The sequence below is a fragment of the Felis catus genome, chromosome C1 (assembly GCF_018350175.1).
Source record: "Felis catus isolate Fca126 chromosome C1, F.catus_Fca126_mat1.0, whole genome shotgun sequence".
Taxonomy (NCBI): Eukaryota; Metazoa; Chordata; class Mammalia; order Carnivora; family Felidae; genus Felis; species Felis catus.
The window spans coordinates 123,249,540-123,269,156 of record NC_058375.1 but is presented as its reverse complement, the minus strand read 5'-3'; the positions used below and the strand labels follow the sequence as shown (position 1 = coordinate 123,269,156).

General features: G+C 38.2%; 1 long non-coding RNA gene across 1 annotated transcript in view; it reads left to right on the top strand.

The window, feature by feature from the left end:
• The window catches only part of LOC111561838, a 153,710-nt gene extending 134,584 nt beyond the window's left edge, over nt 1-19,126 (top strand). Inside the window, exons 2-4 of the long non-coding RNA XR_002744761.2 lie at nt 4,779-4,818; nt 13,460-13,532; nt 14,296-19,126. This is a non-coding gene — a long non-coding RNA (uncharacterized LOC111561838). The remainder of the gene's footprint in view (nt 1-4,778; nt 4,819-13,459; nt 13,533-14,295) is intronic.
• The last annotated feature ends 491 nt before the right edge of the window (nt 19,127-19,617 follow it).

The window sequence follows — 19,617 nt, the reverse complement described above, 5'->3', positions numbered from 1 at the left end:
CCTATTAGACTGAGGAAGATTGTAGGATTTTCCATTGCTATCACTTAGGATATATTTGTAGAGCATATTTTACCTAGATTGCTTCAACAAACTCTTCAACCCTCCCAGCAGTCATTAGCTTATTCTGATCTTTTGCTTGACTTGTTCTATTCTACCCTCCCTACCTGAGATCACATGCAACTGCGATGGCTTGATATATCTGGCCACTCTTTATTGGTTTCACCCAGATGCTCTCCAGGGAATTCTTTTCACAATGATCTGTTGGGGGCATTCTTTTGGTCTGTAGATTTCAACTGAAGTCATTCAAACTCTGTTTCATCTTAATAGTGGATTTCTCTCAAACATGCACATCATTATAATACTAATATCATCCAAACTTTTCAAAAATGAAAGCTTTCAAAAATCACAGTGTTAGGATTGGAGATTGGAGGGCAGTGCTCAGGAGGAAACACAGGGTGTGGCTGGGACAGTTGGTCACCCTATCAGAACTCAGATGTAGCGACATTCGGATACCAATCCTATGTTCTACCCTCCTCCATCATTCTCTCCTCCCTCTCTCCCTTCTTCCTTCCCTTTTTTACTAATTTAAAAAATTCAAACTGTATGAGAATAACAGGAATAAATGTGAAATCAAACTTTAGAGGGTCCTCCATACTCCTTTTTTTGGTTGTAGCCACTAGCATTTTGATATGTATCTTAGCAACCGATTTCCTATTTATGTCATCTATATATACGTATAAATGTATATAGAGGTTTTCCTTTTTGTATTAAAGTAAATTGTGATACACGTAGAATTCTATGACTTTTTTTTTCATTTAATAAGCCCTGGATTTTTTGATAACTAGATATAGATATACTTCATTCTTTTTAATCCATCCATGATACAGGTATACTATATTTAGCCATTTCCCTAATAATGGATATGCAGTCTTTTTTCAGTTTCCTTTATAAAAAATAATGCTACAGTAATTTCCATTAAGCACATATGCAAGTCCTTCCTTACAATTGTGCTGGGTCAAGTTTATGTGCCTCATCAGGTTTGCTTGGCTATAGTTTTCAGCTGGACGCTGCTCAGTGACCTTCTAGCTAGTTTGGCACTAACTGTATTCTTACACATCAGTGCCAAACAGGGGATATTATGGACGTGATGGATAATTACTCTCCCTTTTTCCACTTGATGGATTGTTGCCAGGTACAGTGCTTTCACATGCCCTCTCGGGAGATGTGTGGTGTGACTGAGCAACCAGCCTTTTTGGTAAGGCTGTGCTGTGGCCAAATTCATAATATATCACTCTTTATTTGCTTTCCTCCCTTCCTCATCTCATTTCCTTTATTCCCTATTCAAGCTTCCTTGAGATTGTACCCCTGATAAATCAGTATATGTATATTCTGCCTCAGGCTTTTCTTCTAGAAAACTTGGGTTTAAAAAATATATATTGCAAAAAAAATAGAATTACTGGGCCAAAGGTATGTGGATTTGTGCTCATTTCATTACACCCCCCAACTTTAAATTTTTAAAAAAATGTTTATTATTTTTGAAAGAGAGAGTGTGGTCTGGGTAGGTGCAGAGAGAGAGGGAGTCACAGAATCTAAAGCAGGCTCCAGTCTCTGAGCTGTCAGCACAAAGCCTGATTCGGGGCTTGAACTCAGGAGCTATGAGACCATGACCTGAGCCGAAGTCAGACTCTTAACTGACTGAACCACCCAGGTGCCCCTATACCACCCTACTTTATAATCAGATATATCAATAACAAGTATACAAGTGTTTTTGTTTTCATTTTTCATTAATTCATAAGATTTCCATCATAAAAAGAATTATATTATTGTTATATATTGTGAAATAGTATATTATTACTTTTTTGAGCATTCGGTGGTGATAAAGAAATTCTCTTTGCATCTTCAGGTATAATGTTACATGAAATCCTTAATTTTGTAGCTAAATAAAAACAAAGTTTGAATTAGTTCTTTATTCTTCTCTGAATTACACCATAGAACATTTACTGCTCCCCAAAGAAGCCATCTTTCAGAAAATATGAAGTACCTTAAAAGAACATCATGAGGATGCTCTGTGTCGTATTCCTGTTGCTGGAAAGATATTTGGTAGTGTACACTTTCATAAACTGGTGATGGAAAGAGAACTTGGTTAGTCTTTGCACAAGTTTCAGTACACTGTGCACTGACAAGAAGGATGTTTTTCATCTTACTTAGTGTCCCAGAGTGGAGTGGGTATAAGCAAGGGTATAAGCAAGTGGTTAGAATCTGGAATATCTAGAATCTCTCAAAACCTGGACATCTGAGGCTGATCTCTGGCTTGCCAACTCACCATTGTGTTCTTAGCACCATCTCCAGCAATTCTGATTGAAATCCACATTTGTATTGATGGGTATTGAGGAGGGCACCTTTTGGGATGAGCACTGGGTGTTGTATGGAAACCAATTTGACAATAAATTTCATATATTGGGAAAAAAAAGAAATCCACATTTGTAGCTTCTGGCTACAAGGAGTATGGTGCTTACTCCACCAAATCGTTTACGTGGTCTCGAAGGGGCTAGCAGTCCCTCTATGAGTATATTTTCAAATGAGCATATATGATTCAGAATATTTCACTTTCTGTGTGAATTTTGGGAGCATCAGATAATCCTTAAGTTAGGGACCTGGATCTAGAGTATGGCAGGCTAAGTCAGACACATTCCTCATACACTCATCCTGTATCATTGTTTGCCATTCCTATGGAGATTGGTTCATAAAGAAAATTTCTATTGTGCCATAAAGGCCAATTTTATAACCTCTCATCCATTCCCTCTATCGCTGCTCTTTGGAGTTGGCCTCACAGTTGGGACTCTGAAACTTAGCTGGGCAGGGGCTGGAAGGAAGAGCCGGATATCCGAGAGTGTCTCCAAGGGATGCTTATTTAGATGAGGAGAGTGGACATTACATTAGATGAATAAATGGAAATTATATTGGATTTCCATAGTTGCTTAAACTGGGAAAATTGATTATGTGCTGCTTTGTTTGATTCTCGAAACCAGTGCACTCAGCCAACTATGAGTGGGGGATCTCAACACAGATGTGGGAGGAAGGGAAATTTTTAATGGAGTGTAAATATGTCAAGAATGCTTATAGTTGCCAGCAAGCCAGATACACCTGCATTGGCTTAGAATGAGGTCTGCATGGATTTGCAAAATGGGAAGGAACCTCATTTGAATTCTAACCAGACTTAAAGACTCTGAGGAAGCCAGGCCAATTTTATCCTGTAATTGGGAAAACTAGGGCTCTCTTCAGCAGTTACCGATGAAGCACACTGCTTGCATTGCTTTACTGAGAAAACAGGAGCATTTATCTAACTGGTATCATCCTGGAAACTGTGTCTTGCATCCAGAGAGTTGTCACTTCTCAAATTGCAGTTTTCTGCTAGTGACTTAGCCAGCCAGGTCATATAGCAAAGGAGAAAAACTAAAAGAGCAAAGTACGCTTTCCATGATTCAGCATTCTCTCTGGCCACTTCTTGTTTCTGAAATAAACAGAAACTTTATAGTAAAATCTGAAGAAAATGACTTTATTTTTTCTCAAAATAATTCATGTACGTGGTTACAGAAAATAGAATGGAATGGAAGGGCTTATAATGGAAAACAACATTTTTTCACTGAGGTATTAGCATTTGTGACTATTCTGGAATAATTATATATGATGTATAACTTGAATGTATGTACTTTTGGCATTCTATTTTAGGGAATGTGATAAATTAAAGATGACTGACACTGGTATAGGGGTCTATATCTATACATCTTTCTTTTAAATCTGGGTGGGTTCTATGACTGCTCTGAAGAAGTAAATATGGTAGAAATTATTCTGTACTGGTTTTAGGGCCCACATCATAAGAGATTATAATCTTATATTTCCTGTATCTTAGCATAATTTTCTTGGAACTCAGTTTTCATACTGTGAGAAAACTCAATCATTCCAGTGCAGACACCCATGTAGAAAAGAACTAAGGCCCCCAATGGGTGGTTCTAGATGAACTTCCAGCTAGCATTGACTTGCCGTGGTGTGAATGAACTACTTTGGATGTGAATACTTTACCTGCACATGAACTGCCCCAGCTAATAACATGTGGAGAGAAAGAATTGCCTAGCCACAAAATTGGGAGATATAAGAGAGAGTGGCTTTTTCGAGCCATTGGATTTGGGGTAATTTGTTTTGCAGCAGTAGATGGCCAGAACAGGAGTCTTGGTAGAGTAGAAAAATATAGATCTCAGGGACTTAGAGATTTGGTTTCAAATTCTCACTTCAACATTTAATAGGTTTGTGACTTTGGCAATAGCTATTAAGCACCTCTCAACCTTTGTTTCCTTATCTGTAAAATGGCAATGATAATATATCTTTTAGAGACTGTGCTGAGAATCAGAGATAAAATATGTAAAGCGGCTATAAAATTTCCTAGAAAATGATAATAACTCAACATAGAAGCAATTATCTGTTATTCATCAAATAGTTAATCCACTTCTTTGTACCTTCTTTTGCTTAAGCAGTTCTTCCAGATCAGGATATAGCTAAAGGGAATATAATTTTTGAAAATCAATTTGGCAGTCTGATTAAAAGCTTTAAAGTGTTTATATATTTTTCATTAAGTAGTTCCAATTTATGACCCTATTCTAAGGAAATATTCCTAAATACTGGCTATAATATATCCATCTATAAAATAAGATGCTTATGTAATTTTCTGATCTCTGCACAGCACTTAAAGAAATTAATCCTGTGTATACATTTTTTTTTTCAAGGAAGTTTCTGGACTGGAATGGCTGAACATCTCTCCTCAAGGTAACACCATCCCCAACATACTCATTTAGAAAATGTCAATAACTATTAGGAAAGTTAAAAACATATAAAATATTTTAGTAAGAAGTGTAGCACAGATCCTGGAAAGACTGCTTGGAGGAGGTAGAGTTCAAGGTGAGTCATGCAGCTTAAGAAGCTGCTTAAAAGAAGCTTTTAAGAAGTGCCTCTCATTTAACAAATATTTATTGAATACCAATAAAGTGCTAGATTGTGGGTAAAATCTTAGGTGAACAGATGAAACCAGAGCTTCTGCCCTTTCCTGGAGAATCTGGTGAGTGGCCATTTTGGGCATTCAACCCTGGTTCTCATAATGTCTATAAATGTCTTCACCTTGATGTCTGTCTTGTCACAGTCTTTCTACTCAGAATAATCTCTCAATTTTTCCAGTCAAAGCATTCTGCATGACTCAGCATGAACTCTATCTCCTGCAAACAGTCTTTCTAGGATCTGTGCTACGCACTTTCTAGTTCATATGTGTTCCCATAGTGCTGACTTCTTGCAGTACTCAATGTCTATGCATCTATGGCTTGTCTATGTGGTTAGGTAACTTTTTAAATGTCTGTGTGCTATTTTCACTAGATTGAAAATTCCTTTTTTTTTTTAGATTGAAAATTCTTCATCTCTGCATCTTGAACATAATGTTTATGTACATATGAAATATCTAGGTTTCTTAAAATACAGATTCTGATTCAGTAAGTTTGGGATGAAATCCTAGATACTTCATAGGTAACAAGCTTTCAGGTGATAGTCTTTGCTATTGGACCTCAGACCACACTTTGGGTAACAAGTAGCAGAGTTGTAGAGGGTAGTTACCATCGTATTGCTGTTTCTCTAGCACTTTGAACAGTGCCTTGGATATTAATACATCAAAGGTATTAAATAAATATGTATGGTTGTGTGGGATTAAGGGAAAGAATACAGACCTTGGAATAATACTGATCTAGGTTACCATATCAGTTCCACTACTCAATACTCTGAACAACCATGGGCATTGTACTTATTTATAAAACAACATTGCAGGGTTTTTGTAAAGTCAAAATTAAATTATGCATTTTAAAGCACTTGGAATAATAATAGTGTATAGCAAGGGACTGATGAAAGATAGTTCCTCTTAATGGTGATGGAGGACATTTGACCTTTTCTAGGCTTAAAGAGATTTTTTCAGTGGTCTTTTTCCTGGTATTGTACCAAAAGAAATATCTTAAGCATAAAGAAGACACTAACATAAGTTTTGGTGTGATTTTTAAAGATTGTTGCATGTCTGTTTATCAGTGCTGACGTATATCCTAAGAGATACAGGGAAATAAATCATGTAAAGTGAAAATGTGCCAGGTGGGCTACCACATGTTGCTTCTAGTCCCTCACAATGTCAAGCTGCCACAAAGACAATCAGACCTGATCAGTAATACCAAAAGAGACAGCAACGTCACTGTCAGTTCCTGTTACACAGGTTTCTACACAGTCTGCTTGGTACAGATAATATCTAGGTATTCTCCACATGAAGCCCTGGCAAAGGCTCTCAATAGGATGACTCAGAGGGTGAACATGAGGTGGGTTGGTATGAAGCATTCAGTGCTCAACTAATTGCACTGGAAAAGGAACTGCATGCTGAAGAATTCCCTATGCTATGCCTCCTGAGTCAGCTTCCCTTATCCACTGGCAGAAGAAATGGTTGCAATGTTTCTCAGATTCTTAGTTTGTATTTCTTTTTTTTTAAATGTTTATTTATTTATTTATTTACTTATTTATTTTTTATATTTTATTTTTTTTTATTTTTTTATATGAGATTTATTGACAAATTGGTTTCCATACCACACCCAGTGCTCATCCCAAAAGGTGCCCTCTTCAAAACCCATCACCCACCCTCTCCTCCCTCCCACCCCCCATCAACCCTCAGTTTGTTCTCAGTTTTTAACAGTCTCTTATGCTTTGGCTCTCTCCCACTCTAACCTGTTTTTTTTTTTTTTTCCTTCCCCTCCCCCATGGGTTCCTGTTAAGTTTCTCAGGATCCACATAAGAGTGAAACCATATGGTATCTGTCTTTCTCTGTATGGCTTATTTCACTTAGCATCACTCTCTCCAGTTCCATCCACGTTGCTACAAAAGACCATATTTCATTTTTTCTCATTGCCACGTAATATTCCATTGTGTATATAAACCACAATTTCTTTATCCATTCATCAGTTGATGGACATTTAGGCTCTTTCCATAATTTGGCTATTGTTGAGAGTGCTGCTATGAACATTGGGGTACAAGTGGCCCTATGCATCAGTACTCCTGTATCCCTTGGATAAATTCCTAGCAGTGCTATTGCTGGGTCATAGGGTAGGTCTATTTTTAATTTTCTGAGGAACCTCCACACTGCTTTCCAGAGCGGCTGCACCAATTTGCATTCCCACCAACAGTGCAAGAGGGTTCCCGTTTCTCCACATCCTCTCCAGCATCTATAGTCTCCTGATTTGTTCATTTTGGCCACTCTGACTGGCGTGAGGTGATACCTGTGTGTAGTTTTGATTTGTATTTCCCTGATAAGGAGCGACGCTGAACATCTTTTCATGTGCCTGTTGGCCATCCGGATGTCTTCTTTAGAGAAGTGTCTATTCATGTTTTCTGCCCATTTCTTCACTGGGTTATTTGTTTTTCGGGTGTGGAGTTTGGTGAGCTCTTTATAGATTTTGGATACTAGCCCTTTGTCCGATATGTCATTTTCCCATTCCATTTGTTGCCTTTTAGTTTTGTTGGTTGTTTCCTTTGCTGTGCAGAAACTTTTTATCTTCATAAGGTCCCAGTAATTCACTTTTGCTTTTAATTCCCTTGCCTTTGGGGATGTGTCGAGTAAGAGATTGCTACGGCTGAGGTCAGAGAGGTCTTTTCCTGCTTTCTCCTCTAAGGTTTTGATGGTTTCCTGTCTCACATTCAGGTCCTTTATCCATTTTGAGTTTATTTTTGTGAATGGTGTGAGAAAGTGGTCTAGTTTCAACCTTCTGCATGTTGCTGTTCAGTTCTCCCAGCACCATTTGTTAAAGAGGCTGTCTTTTTTCCATTGGATGTTCTTTCCTGCTTTGTCAAAGATGAGTTGGCCATACGTTTGTGGGTCTAGTTCTGGGGTTTCTATTCTATTCCATTGGTCTATGTGTCTGTTTTTGTGCCATATTTATTTATTTTTGAGACACAGAGAGAATAGGATCAGAGAGTGAGGGAGAGAGATAATCCGAAGCAGGTTCAGCACTGTCAGCGCAGAGCCTGATTCAAGTCTTGAACCCAAGAACTGTGAGATCATGACCTGAGCTGAAATCTAGAGTTGGACACTTAGCCGACTGAGCCACCCAGGTGTCCCTCTTAGTTTGTATTTCAAGTGAGAAAGTCAGTTGTCTTTCTTGCATGAACTGCATTTCAGAGCAGGAAAATAATTGGTAAAGGAGAGTTATTTATTTATTTTTTTAAAAGAATCCTAGGTGAAAAATTAGAAGAAATGATAGAAATAGAAAACCACATTTACAAACCTTAATGGATCTAGATGGTGGACATCAAAAGTTGCTAAAACCATTAGATAAGAAACATTAGATGAAAAACTTTATAATAGATGGATCAGGCTGTCATGACCTGAGTCCACTAATTAAATCTTTGCATCATTAAGAGGGGCAAACAGAACATTACCTTTATTTTGGTGTAAGGCGATAGGAAGTATACAAAAACATTATTTAATATTGTTAACAAAAGAAATAAGCCATATCTGATCCAGCCTCTAGGTCTAACTCCCAGTTTAGAGAAAATATGGAGAATATAGGCCATGTTAAATGACATAACAAGAATTTAATCAGCCAAATACAGATATTCTATAAGACAAATGATTTAGTTTTTTTCAAAAACAAAATAGCACAAGAGAGAGAGAGAATTGTTACATATTAAGAGAGACTTATGGTACATATACTCTAAAAGCAATGTGTAGACATTGTTTGGATCCTTATCCAGCAAATCAACTTTTAAAAAATGTTTTAAATAAGGGAACATTGAACTTGGACAAGTTATTAAGATATTACAAAGAAATTACAGGTATCCCCCACTTATCAAAAGTTTGCATTACACTACTTTGCTTTTACAAAAAAACCTACATTAGTACCTGCTTTCTATCACCAAAAGAAATCCAAAAAGCATCTTAGCTTTTACGAAAAAAGGTGAAAAGCAAAAGTAGTGGTCAGCATTTGTTCTGCAGTGAGCTGTTGTTAGTGTGCACCTGAAGTAGTGAGAGTGGCCCTGCTCAGCTCCTTCCTAGGAACGACACTCAGCATCTCAGCATCAAGCTGCCAGAGTTTTGAACTGTGTGAGCATCTGTGCTTTATCTTGATTTATTTTGTGCATCTGATAGCAAGATGTGTCCTTATGCTATCAGAAAAACCTAAGGGATTATGTTTTGGGTCTAGGAATGCTCAAAAAAATTCCATATAAATTAATAGTAATTGCTTCTTTGCTTTAACCTGTTTCAGTTTACAAAGGTTTTCATCAGTATGCTCTAGTTTCCAATAGCAGAGGAAACCTGTATTGTTAATTTCACAATAATATTATTGGAGTCATATTTAAAAAATAGTTTTTAATGTTTATTTATTTTTGAGAGAGAGAGAGAGAGAGAGAGAGAGAGAGAGAGAGAGGCAGAGAGAGAGGGAGACACAGAATCTGAAGCAGGCTCCAGGCTCTGGGCCTGGCTCAGGGCTCAAACTCACTGACTGAGAGATCATCACCTGAGCTGAAGTTGTATACTCAACAGACTGAGCCACCCAGGTGCCTCTGGAGTCATATTTTTTACAAAACAAAACAAAACAAACCAAACACCCTTACCTGTTGAAATGCCTAAGGAAGTATTTATTGATAGAAGATTTCCGTCTTTACTAGGGATCAGCAATATACAAATTCATGAAAATAAAATACTTCATTGGTTATATTAGTAAAAATTAAAGTATTTGTGTTGCCAAGTGGTAGAAATAATGGAAGTAGATAAAAGCTCATGTGCTTTGTGGGAGTTTAAATAGTAGAACCATTTTGGGGAGCAATTTGTCAATATTTAGTGAAGTTGAGGTTGCATGTCCTCTATTTCAGGAATTCCAAGAATTTTCAGAATTTCCTTTCCAGCTTTGGGTCAGGTCATTTAGGCCTGGACTTCCACTTAGGGTTGAAGCTCTGCCTTCTGCTATGGGTCTTGCTGGACTTGGTTCCTGATTTAGATTCAGGGTCAGCTCTCTGCCATGTTTTTAGTTTTTTTTTATCAATAAATTTTATTTTTTAGAGCAATTTTAGATTTACAGAAATAGTACTGAGCCCATATACCACTCCTCACATAGTTACTATTTTAAATAGCCTATGTTAGTATAGTATAGTAAATTTGTTATAATTAATGAGGCAATACTGACACATTGTTATTGACTGAAATTCATAGTTTATCCACATTTCTTTAGTTTTAACCGAGGGTCTGCTTTGTCTTGCAAGGTCCTATCTGGGATACCATATTACATTTAGTTGTCCTGTCTCTTTAGGCTCTTGGCTGTGACAGTTTCATAACTTCCCCTAGCTTCAGTGTCCTTGACAGTTTTAAGGAGTTCTGGTTGGGTGTATTACAGGATGCACTTTTACTGGAATTTTTCTGTTTCTTTTCTTTTTTTTATGATTAGATTGAGGTTATTGATTCTGGAGAAGGAGTTCACAGAAATAAAGTGACATTTTCACTGTTGCTTAAATTGTTACAGCTTTGGCTGTTGGGAGCTCTTTCACTTGTCTATTGTTGTGCCTCCTAGGGGTGATTGGATATTTCATTTTCTTTCTTTCTTTCTTTCTTTCTTTCTTTCTTTCTTTCTTTCTTTCTTTCTTTCTTTCAGCACTTTCTTACTTTCTGGGTTGTAAGAGACTCCAGGCTCATCTTACATATTTCCTGCCTTAGTGCTAGAATCTGCCATTTCTACAATACACCTCGTCCCTTCTTGGAAAATGGTTTTAGAAACCAAGATCTGGGTACTAGGTGTGCTCATTTCTACTGTGGTGTCATTTCTTGTAAGCCCTGTTAACTGACAGAGCAAAAATATATGTGTGCATAGTGACCAAATATTTATTCATATATGTATACATATTTTTAAATATAATGAAGTATATCTTAGGTTAAACCTTAGTTCTTTTGGACGTCTCCAACTCAAATCCATTACCACACAGGTCATGCTAGCTAGTTCCTCTGGCTGATAGGTAACCTTCTACTCCTTCTTCTAAGAAAACTGGCTCCCACCATCCACCATCTCTTTGATGTTCATTTTCATTGGACATCCACAGCCAACCCAGAATTAATAGCCCGTATCTTGTGGGACATAAGGTAACTAGAGTGCAGTGCTTGTGTTCAATTCCTTTTGCCTTTAGTCTTACAGACTCTACTCATTTCCAAATTTACTTTGGTCAACACATTTCCCCCTAAGCCTTTTCAATGTTTGTTTCATGTATTTTTAATACAATTAGATTCTCTTGTCATGGTCTGCATTGTTTCTTGGGATGCCCCAACCACCTAAATGAATTGTTAAAATTTGCTTTAATTAAGGCTCATTTTTTGTGTTGTAAAGTTTTGTGGATTTTGATAAATGCATAATGTCATGAACTGTTATTACAGTATTATACAGAATATTTTCACCACCATAAAAATGCTGTTTCACTGATTTATCTCTTCCTCCCTTCCTCTAAACCCTTAGCAACAACTGAACATTTCATTGTCCCTATATTAGTTTTGCCTTTTCTGGAATGTCGTATAATTGGAATCCTATAGTATGTAGCCTTTTCTCCCTGGCCTCCTTGCCTTAGAAATATGCATTTAAGTCTCCTCCATGTCTTTGTTGCCAGAAAGTTTGTTTTGTTTTATCACTGACTAGTGAGTGTACCATGGCTTATTTATATATTCACCTATTGAAGGATATGTTGGTTGTTTCCAGTTTTGGGGGAGTATAAACAAAACTGCTATAAACTTTTTTGTTTAGGTTTTGTGTAGACATGTTTTTAGCTCATTTGGGTAAGCACGGCTGCAGAATTATGTGGCAAGACTGTAATTATCTTTGTAAGAAACTGCCATCTTTTTCTAAAGTGACTGTAGCATTTTACATACCTACCTGCAATTAATGAGAGTTCCTAGTATTTTGCATCTTTTCCAACATTGCATATTTTTATTTTTTTGTATTTTAGTTATTCTAATAAGCATATGCAGGTACTGCATTTTAATTTTCCATTTCTTAATGATAAATGATGTTGAGAATTTTTATGTGCTTATTTGCCATCTGTGTATCCTCCTGTGTTTGTTCAAATCTTCTGCTCATTTTAAAATGGAATTATTATTATTTTTTATTATTGAATATTAAGAGTTCTTTGTATAGTCAGTGTTTTGTCAATATTTTATCCTAGTCTATGGCTTATCTTTTTCTCGCTAAGCACCTATTTTATTTACTTCTGGGGCTCCATGATGGATGATACAATTACGTGATATTTTTTAATAGCAATGGCAAAACCTAGAGAGAATATACCCAATCTTGCAATCTCATTAGAAACCCCAGATTATGTCAATTTTGCTAACATTACACCGAGCAAAGAAAGTCATGTGGTCAAATTCTGCATTAATGAAAAGGGGCAGCACACTACACAGGCGGAGGATGGGCGAGAATGAATACTTGTCGACAATAGTATAATCTGTTATACCAGCCATGAACCTTTAATGGCTCTCTGCTTCCTCATTCTGTGTTTTATTTTAAAAAAATAATGTTTATTTATTTTTGAGAGAGCGAGAAAGAGAGAGTGTGAGAGGGGAGGGGGCAGAAAGAGAGCCAGACACAGAATCTGAAGAAGGCTCCAGGCTCTGAGCTGTCAACACAGAGCCTACAGAGCCCAATGCGGGGCTTGAACCCGTGAACCACAAGATCATAACCTGTGCCGAAGTCGGGTGTTTAACCGATTAAGCCACCCAGGTGCCCCATGTGTTTTATTTAATGATGAGTAATTCCTCATTCTGTCCAGAACACCCTAATGTGAGAAAGCAACAAAATCTTTACTTATTTATTTTGCATAATTTTCATTCCTAGACATTGTTCTGTTTGATTTCTTTCTCTCTTCTGAGTGTTTTAAGTGTTTACTTTGTTTTATCTGTTCAACTGACTGTAGGAAGCAGCTGCAAGGAAAAAAAACCTCCCTAGCCACACCAGAACCTGGCACCTTGAGAAGACAGCATGCCTGTGATTTCTTTCTTTGTCCTCTTAACCCTCAGAAGAGCAAGACTTCAATGCCAATGCCAATAGTCTCTTAAACCCCTGGCTTGCTGTCCTAAATAAGGGATATTCTACTTTGGGCTCTACAAGGTCTTGCTTATATAACACAAAAATTTTTCTGTCATGTGGGAACAAAAATATTTTTGAGTATTTCATAACTTTGATAAAAACTTAACATATGGGTTATGCATATTTTCTAACTTCAGTGAGGATGGATTTACCTCCTTTCCAACTCTCTCTTGTTCTCTCCCTCTCTCACTGTTTTGTTTTTGCTTGATAGTAGACATATCTTTATTTCACTATTTCTAACTAGATGTCTCCCTGTTTAAGCTTTATTAATCTATGTTTTTTTCTAGATTTGGGGAATATAAAGAAAAATTCTACACAAGAAACTTGGAAAAACATCAAAGCACAGAGATAAATGAATAAGTAAGCCCATTACCTTCTACCTAGAGATAACAGTGCATATACAGCATCATACCTTAGTGGTTTCATAAGTCATAAAAATCCCTGTAGGAAGGAAGTCTGCTTAGTTTAATTTAATCATATATTTAGTTGTTCACCTGATGACAAGAAAAATGCAAAATATAGCCAGATACAAAAATGATAAGTTAATTGATAAATCAAGAAATATCAGTCTAAGCCTATTAGAGATATACAAATTGCTAAAAGAAAACAATGAAAAAAACAGTTAAGGAAGACAAAAATGGTCGCTTCAGGTAGAGGAAAGGGAGAGGTCAGGTAGGACTTTTTTTTTTATCCTAAACTTTTCTGTGTTATTTGATTTTATAACCAAGTAAATTGGTTACTTTGATGGGATAAAAATAATTCATTAAAAGTAAGAATTCAAAATAAATTATTACTGAAAATAGGTATAGTTTTGTATGTATGTGCAAATCCTTTACATTTTTTGAAATACTTCTGTTATCATAGACTTCCGCTTTTAAACATTACATTAAGTTATATAATAGAAATTAATAAGGAAGAATGCCTGAACCTCTATTTTGGTTCTATATTTAAACAACAGCATTTCTTGACATCTCTTGATATGTTGTGCCTTGTTTCCCTAATTGTTTCTGATTCTCTGGGTTCTAGATCACATCACTTAGGTCTTAGGCCCTTGGTTATGTTAGCTTCAGTACATAAATTTGCCATTTTTGACCATATACATTTCCTTTTCTGTTTCTCATAGAATCTGTCTGGGAAACATGGAAAGACTTCTTCATACCTCATGGATGCCCATGTCTCCAGATTTCTAACACTAGGTTTTCCAGGGTCTTTTGCCACTTCTCTTGGCAGCCCACAGAGATGTACTTTCTGGCTATACTCCACATCTCCCAGGGGAGGACTCCTGATATTGAAAGGAAAAGAGAACTGGTGTAAGTGATACACTTTCCAGGTCCAGATATCCAGCAAGTTTTGAGCCTCCTTAGACCAAATTTCCTTCATTTACACATGCAGTGTGTCAAACTGTGTTATTAGGAAGGTCTGTGGGGAATCTAAAGTGCTCAGACTCTGTGAAAAGGTGGGAACAACATCATCTATGTCATCCACTCTGAATTACCCAAATAGTGATGCAGATTATTTAAGGCCTGTATGTCACATCTCTGTTTGAAAAGGGTTGTTGGGATCACACTGCTGCATTTCTACAGAGTCCTTGGAATGAGAGGGGAAAGTGGACATGGATGTCATTGGAAAGGGAAAATGCAGAAGCAAGATGGTTGGGTTACCATCACTTTCTGAAATATAAAGATGTAGGAGTGCTTGGGTGTTGCTGGAGTTGGAGAAATAAATGGGAAGTTTATCCCACAAATCCAATCTCTTTAAATATCTGGAGAGACTCCAAGATTCCTGGGGGCGGGGGGTATAACCCAACTACTTGCTTAACCTGCCCTTCATTCCAGGAGCTCCATAATTAGAGCCAGGCATGAATAATGAGGAGCTCTGCAAGGGTTACATCAATCTCAATACCCCACCCTCTGCAAAAGCCTGTAGCAACAGGCTGAGGCTGTGTCTCGGTAGGTTTAGAGTATTTATTCCTTTGATAAGTTATTCCAAATTCAAAGAGATCTAAAAGCAAAGTGAGGCAAAACAAAGCAAAATTCTTGGCATTTGTGTTTTATTTGTTTTGTACACTTTACTATCTTATTTGTTCCTTTCAGGAATCATCTGAAGTAGGCACAACAAAGATTATTATTACCATTTAGTGGATGGGGTGGTTGAGGCACAGAGTGTGTGGCTAGCCTGAGACCATACAGCAATTTTCATAGAGGTAGGATCAGAGGCCATGATTCCAGACCCTTAGGCAGTTTCTCCTGTCTGCCCTCATTGCGTCCCTCATTTTGATTCACTGATGTGGCTCAAAGCAGCCAGTATATATTAGGTGCCTGTCATAGACCACAGCAGAGAGTAGGTGCCCCATAGTTGTAGTTGCTCCTTTATTTTTAGCCACTTTTCTTTACAAGCTCGGCTCTCTGGAATGCACGCCTTCAGAGGGAGGAATTTTTCTCAATGATGCCCACAGTGAGACAGAATTTTAAAAAATGGACTTGCTAGGCACTTTATGTAGGACAACGTATACTATGGAGCATGCAGAATTTTGTGTTGGAGGCTAGCAAAGCTAACCCTATTCTTATTTTGCCAGCCTTTTGCTCTTCGGTTTCACTTCTTCCTACTTCACTAATGCTCTCACCAAATATATGCAAACAAGATATGACTATTGGCATTAACATGAGCAAAATGTAAGTTGTGTCTTCCTAAGTAAACGAGAGGATTCCAGCCAGCATTTGCATTGCTTGAACCTTATTGTTATTTTTCCATCAACTTCCAAATGTGCATCCTCCACATGTATGCCATAGGTTTGTTTTATTTCATTTTTTTCTCAATTATTTTATGTTGGCTTTGAGGCTCAGAAGTCGTAACAGTATTGCATGATTAATTTTGTTCCTCTATTACAATGGAGTTTTCATGAAATTAACTATGCTGTTTTCTTTCTAGTAATGTCCTCTGAAGAATATTTTATTTTTGTCAATTGCCGTGTGGTCAGCCTTGCTTGGTATTTTATGGTGCTTTTTCAAATAACAAGATGTTCCTGAGACCTTTCAGACCCTCTGCTGCAGCAGAACAGAGCTTTATGTCTTCATGGGAAATCCAGAGGTCAGCTAAAGAAGCTCTTTCTTTAAGAGCACAGAAAATGGCCGATTTGGGGGGCCCACAGAGTGAGAACAAGATTCACCTGACCTCCCAAAGGCAGCACATTAGAAATGGCCATAGCATCAGCAGAGAGAAGGGGAAGCAAAAGCATCCCACAGTCATGGAGATGTGATACCAGGCCAATAGAGGTCTATGTCCTGAGACTACAAAGAACTGCAAGGGTTTCCTATTTATTCTCCCATGCGCATAAATATGGCTATAGAATATTTGCTATAGAATCTCCCCTGGCAACTCCAAGGGCTGTGTATCTGCCTCTTTTTCTGAGTGGGTACAAGTTCAGCAAAAAGAAAGACCGCATTGAAGGAGTGACAAGTGCAGTGCAAAGTAAGAGAAAGGAAAACAGATGGAGCAGCTACTAATTGCCACTGTCCTTGGTACTTTAAAAGTATGATCTCACTTAATTGTCAAAGTCCCCTTGCAATGGGGATATGATCCCCAGTGTACAAATGAGACCTCTGGCACTCAGGGAGGTTGAGCAACTTGTCTAAGGAGCCCAGTATGTGGCATTCAATCATTTGTTGAATCAATAAGGAATGAATGAATGCTACACAGCCAATACTGGGAATTGATAAAGGGAGCTCATCTTCCCTCTGATTTATAGGAATCAATACTCCCTGTAGCAGAGGGGAAGACTTAGCAGACTGGGAAGGGGAGCTTATTAAATGAAATTATTGGCACGAATGGCTGGCAAGATGAGAGGGTGCTGTGCCTCTGATTTCCCAGTTATGCACTCTGTAGTGTGTCATCTATGAAATCCAGAGGTCATGGCTCTTCCCACCTTCCTTCCCACCCCAACCCTGCTTGGGGTTGTGTGCCTCTGGGAGCTCGAAGCACTCAGCTGTGATACCTAATGTGATCCAGTTGTACATATTATGTGTCTGGCCAAGAACTGGGCACAGGAATCGAGGTCCTAAGTGTTTTCTGCCTTGGGGCATCTAGAAGTGTGGTAAAGAGCTGGGAACTGTAGAGCTAGGTGACAAGCATGGGTGTCATATTTAAATGACATGGGCTGTGCCCAGCAGGCAGGCCTGCTCAGAGGCCTCATTTCCTTTTCCGGCCCTGTTTCTACTAAACCTTGTGGTTTTCCAAATTGTGTTGAGAGCAAATCCCACATCCCTTTTGAAATGATTTGATTTCTGCACTTAAAACTTCTACTATCGTGCCAATGGTCTGGAGGGCAAACCACTGAGAAAGCTTCTTCCTCGCGAATTAAATGCTCTGGGGCAGGGAAAAAGAGAGTGTGAGGTTGTCGTGCCTGGTTGAAAGCAGGCAGGTATCTCCAGCATCCATATCAAAGCCTTCCGTGCCCATGGTGACATTAATAATAAATGATGAGTTTCTTGCAGATTTTCAACTAAGCAACATTGCTTTTCCTGTGGTTAGGTCAGTTCTAGTGTGTTTGGCTCTAGTATTTCAGACATCTCTTGCCAAACAAATGCAAAAGAATTAGCATGCAATGTGGTAGTTCAATATAACAAAATAGTTTTTAAGTGAATCTTCGTTATAAGAAGTTTTTGGGGGGCTACTAATCTAGATAACTGCTGGGGTGGTCTTGAGTTCTTTCATCTGATGTGGACAGGCCCATTGGGTGGAAATGGTTGACAGAAGTTGGGATGGATGCCCCAATGGGGACCCCAAGTAGAGGTTGGGTGGGCTTCACCTCTCTGCCAGAGCAGAGGGCAGTTAAAAAATGACTCCCTCTGGTTTCCCTCTATCCCCTGCCAACCAACCCCAGCCCAAGCCACCGTCAGCTCTCATCTGATCAGGTAGAAACCTCCTGACTCCTCTCTTAGCTTCCACTTTCTCCCTGCTTCAATTTAGGAAGCTGAGGTGACCTTCTGAAGCAAGTGCCATTCTTAACGATTTACATCCCTGGTTGAAGCCTTTCAATGCTTTCCATTCCCCTTGGCCGAAAATCCAAAATCCTACTATGGCCTTCAGTGCCCTGCAGGTGCCTGGACTCATGTTCATTGCTCTCCCCTCCTTACTGTGTTCCAGTCTTGATGGACTTCTATCTCATCCCTGTATCCAGTGAGCTCATCCTCCTTCACAGCCCCTGCCCTTGTTTCCTTACCTCTACCTTAACCGTCTTCTTCTCTCCTTCTGTCTATCTAACCTCTACCAACCCTCCATGTCTCAGTTAAAAGTTGGTTTCTCAGAAAGTCTTCCTTGATTCTGAAATAAAAATATACCTCATACTGTTTCTTATATTTTCCCTTCATAGCACTTAAGACTAAGGCTATTTTTTAGTGTATATTTTTTACATGTGTGATGATTAAAAAAAAAAGTCTGCCTTCCCACTGGTTTATAAACTCAGGCAGGAACCAAATCTGCTTTATTCATGACTATATCCTTAGCACCTAACAGAGTGCCTGACACATAAGAGGTGCTATAAATATTTATTGAATGAATAAAAAACTGTCTTCTCATGCCATCTGTCAAGTTTATCTACCCTTATTTTTAAAACCACTTCACGGGATGTTTGGTTTCAGCCCTTGGATCAGCGGGCACAGCCTTATTGTGTCCTTTTATGACTGCCTCCTCTGTGCTAGTTTTGGTGGGCACGCTGTCTGCACCCTTCATGTTGGGCTTCTGCTTCTTGTCTTGATCCAAGCTGAACCCTTGGAATCTGATCTCATACTGATTGCTCAAAATCTGATATCTAACTGTCCCTACCTGATGGTCTGAGTCCTTGCTCAAAGCCTGTTTAAGTGGAGCTCCTTGGGGTGCCTGGGTGGCTCAGTCCATTGAACCTCTGACTCTTGGTTTTGGCTCAGGTCAAGGTCCTAGAGACATAGGAATGAACCCTACATCAGGCTCAGCATGGAGCCTGCTTAGGTCTCTCTCTCTCTCTCTCTCTCTCTCTCTCTCTCTTTCCCTCTCTCTCTCACTTTCTCTATCCCTCTGACTCTCTCCCCTGCTCATTCTCTCTCTCAAAAATAAAATAAAATAAAATAAAATAAAATAAAATAAAATAAAATAAAATAAAATAATAAAATAAAAATGGGATTCTTTAAAATCGTTATATTTTAAAGTGTAATGTTCTTTTTTTAAAAATATTTTTTTACAACATCCAGTGCTTATCCCAAGTGTCCTCCTCAATGCCCAATGCCCACTTTCCCCTCTCCCCTACCTCCCCCATCCACCCTCAGTTTGTTCTCTGTATTTAAGAGTCTCATGGTTTGCCTCCCTCCCTCTCTGGGTGTTGTATGGAAGCCAATTTAATGATAAATTATATTAAAAAATTAAAAAAATTTTTTTTAAAGTTTATTTATTTATTTTGAGAGAGAGAGAGAGAGAG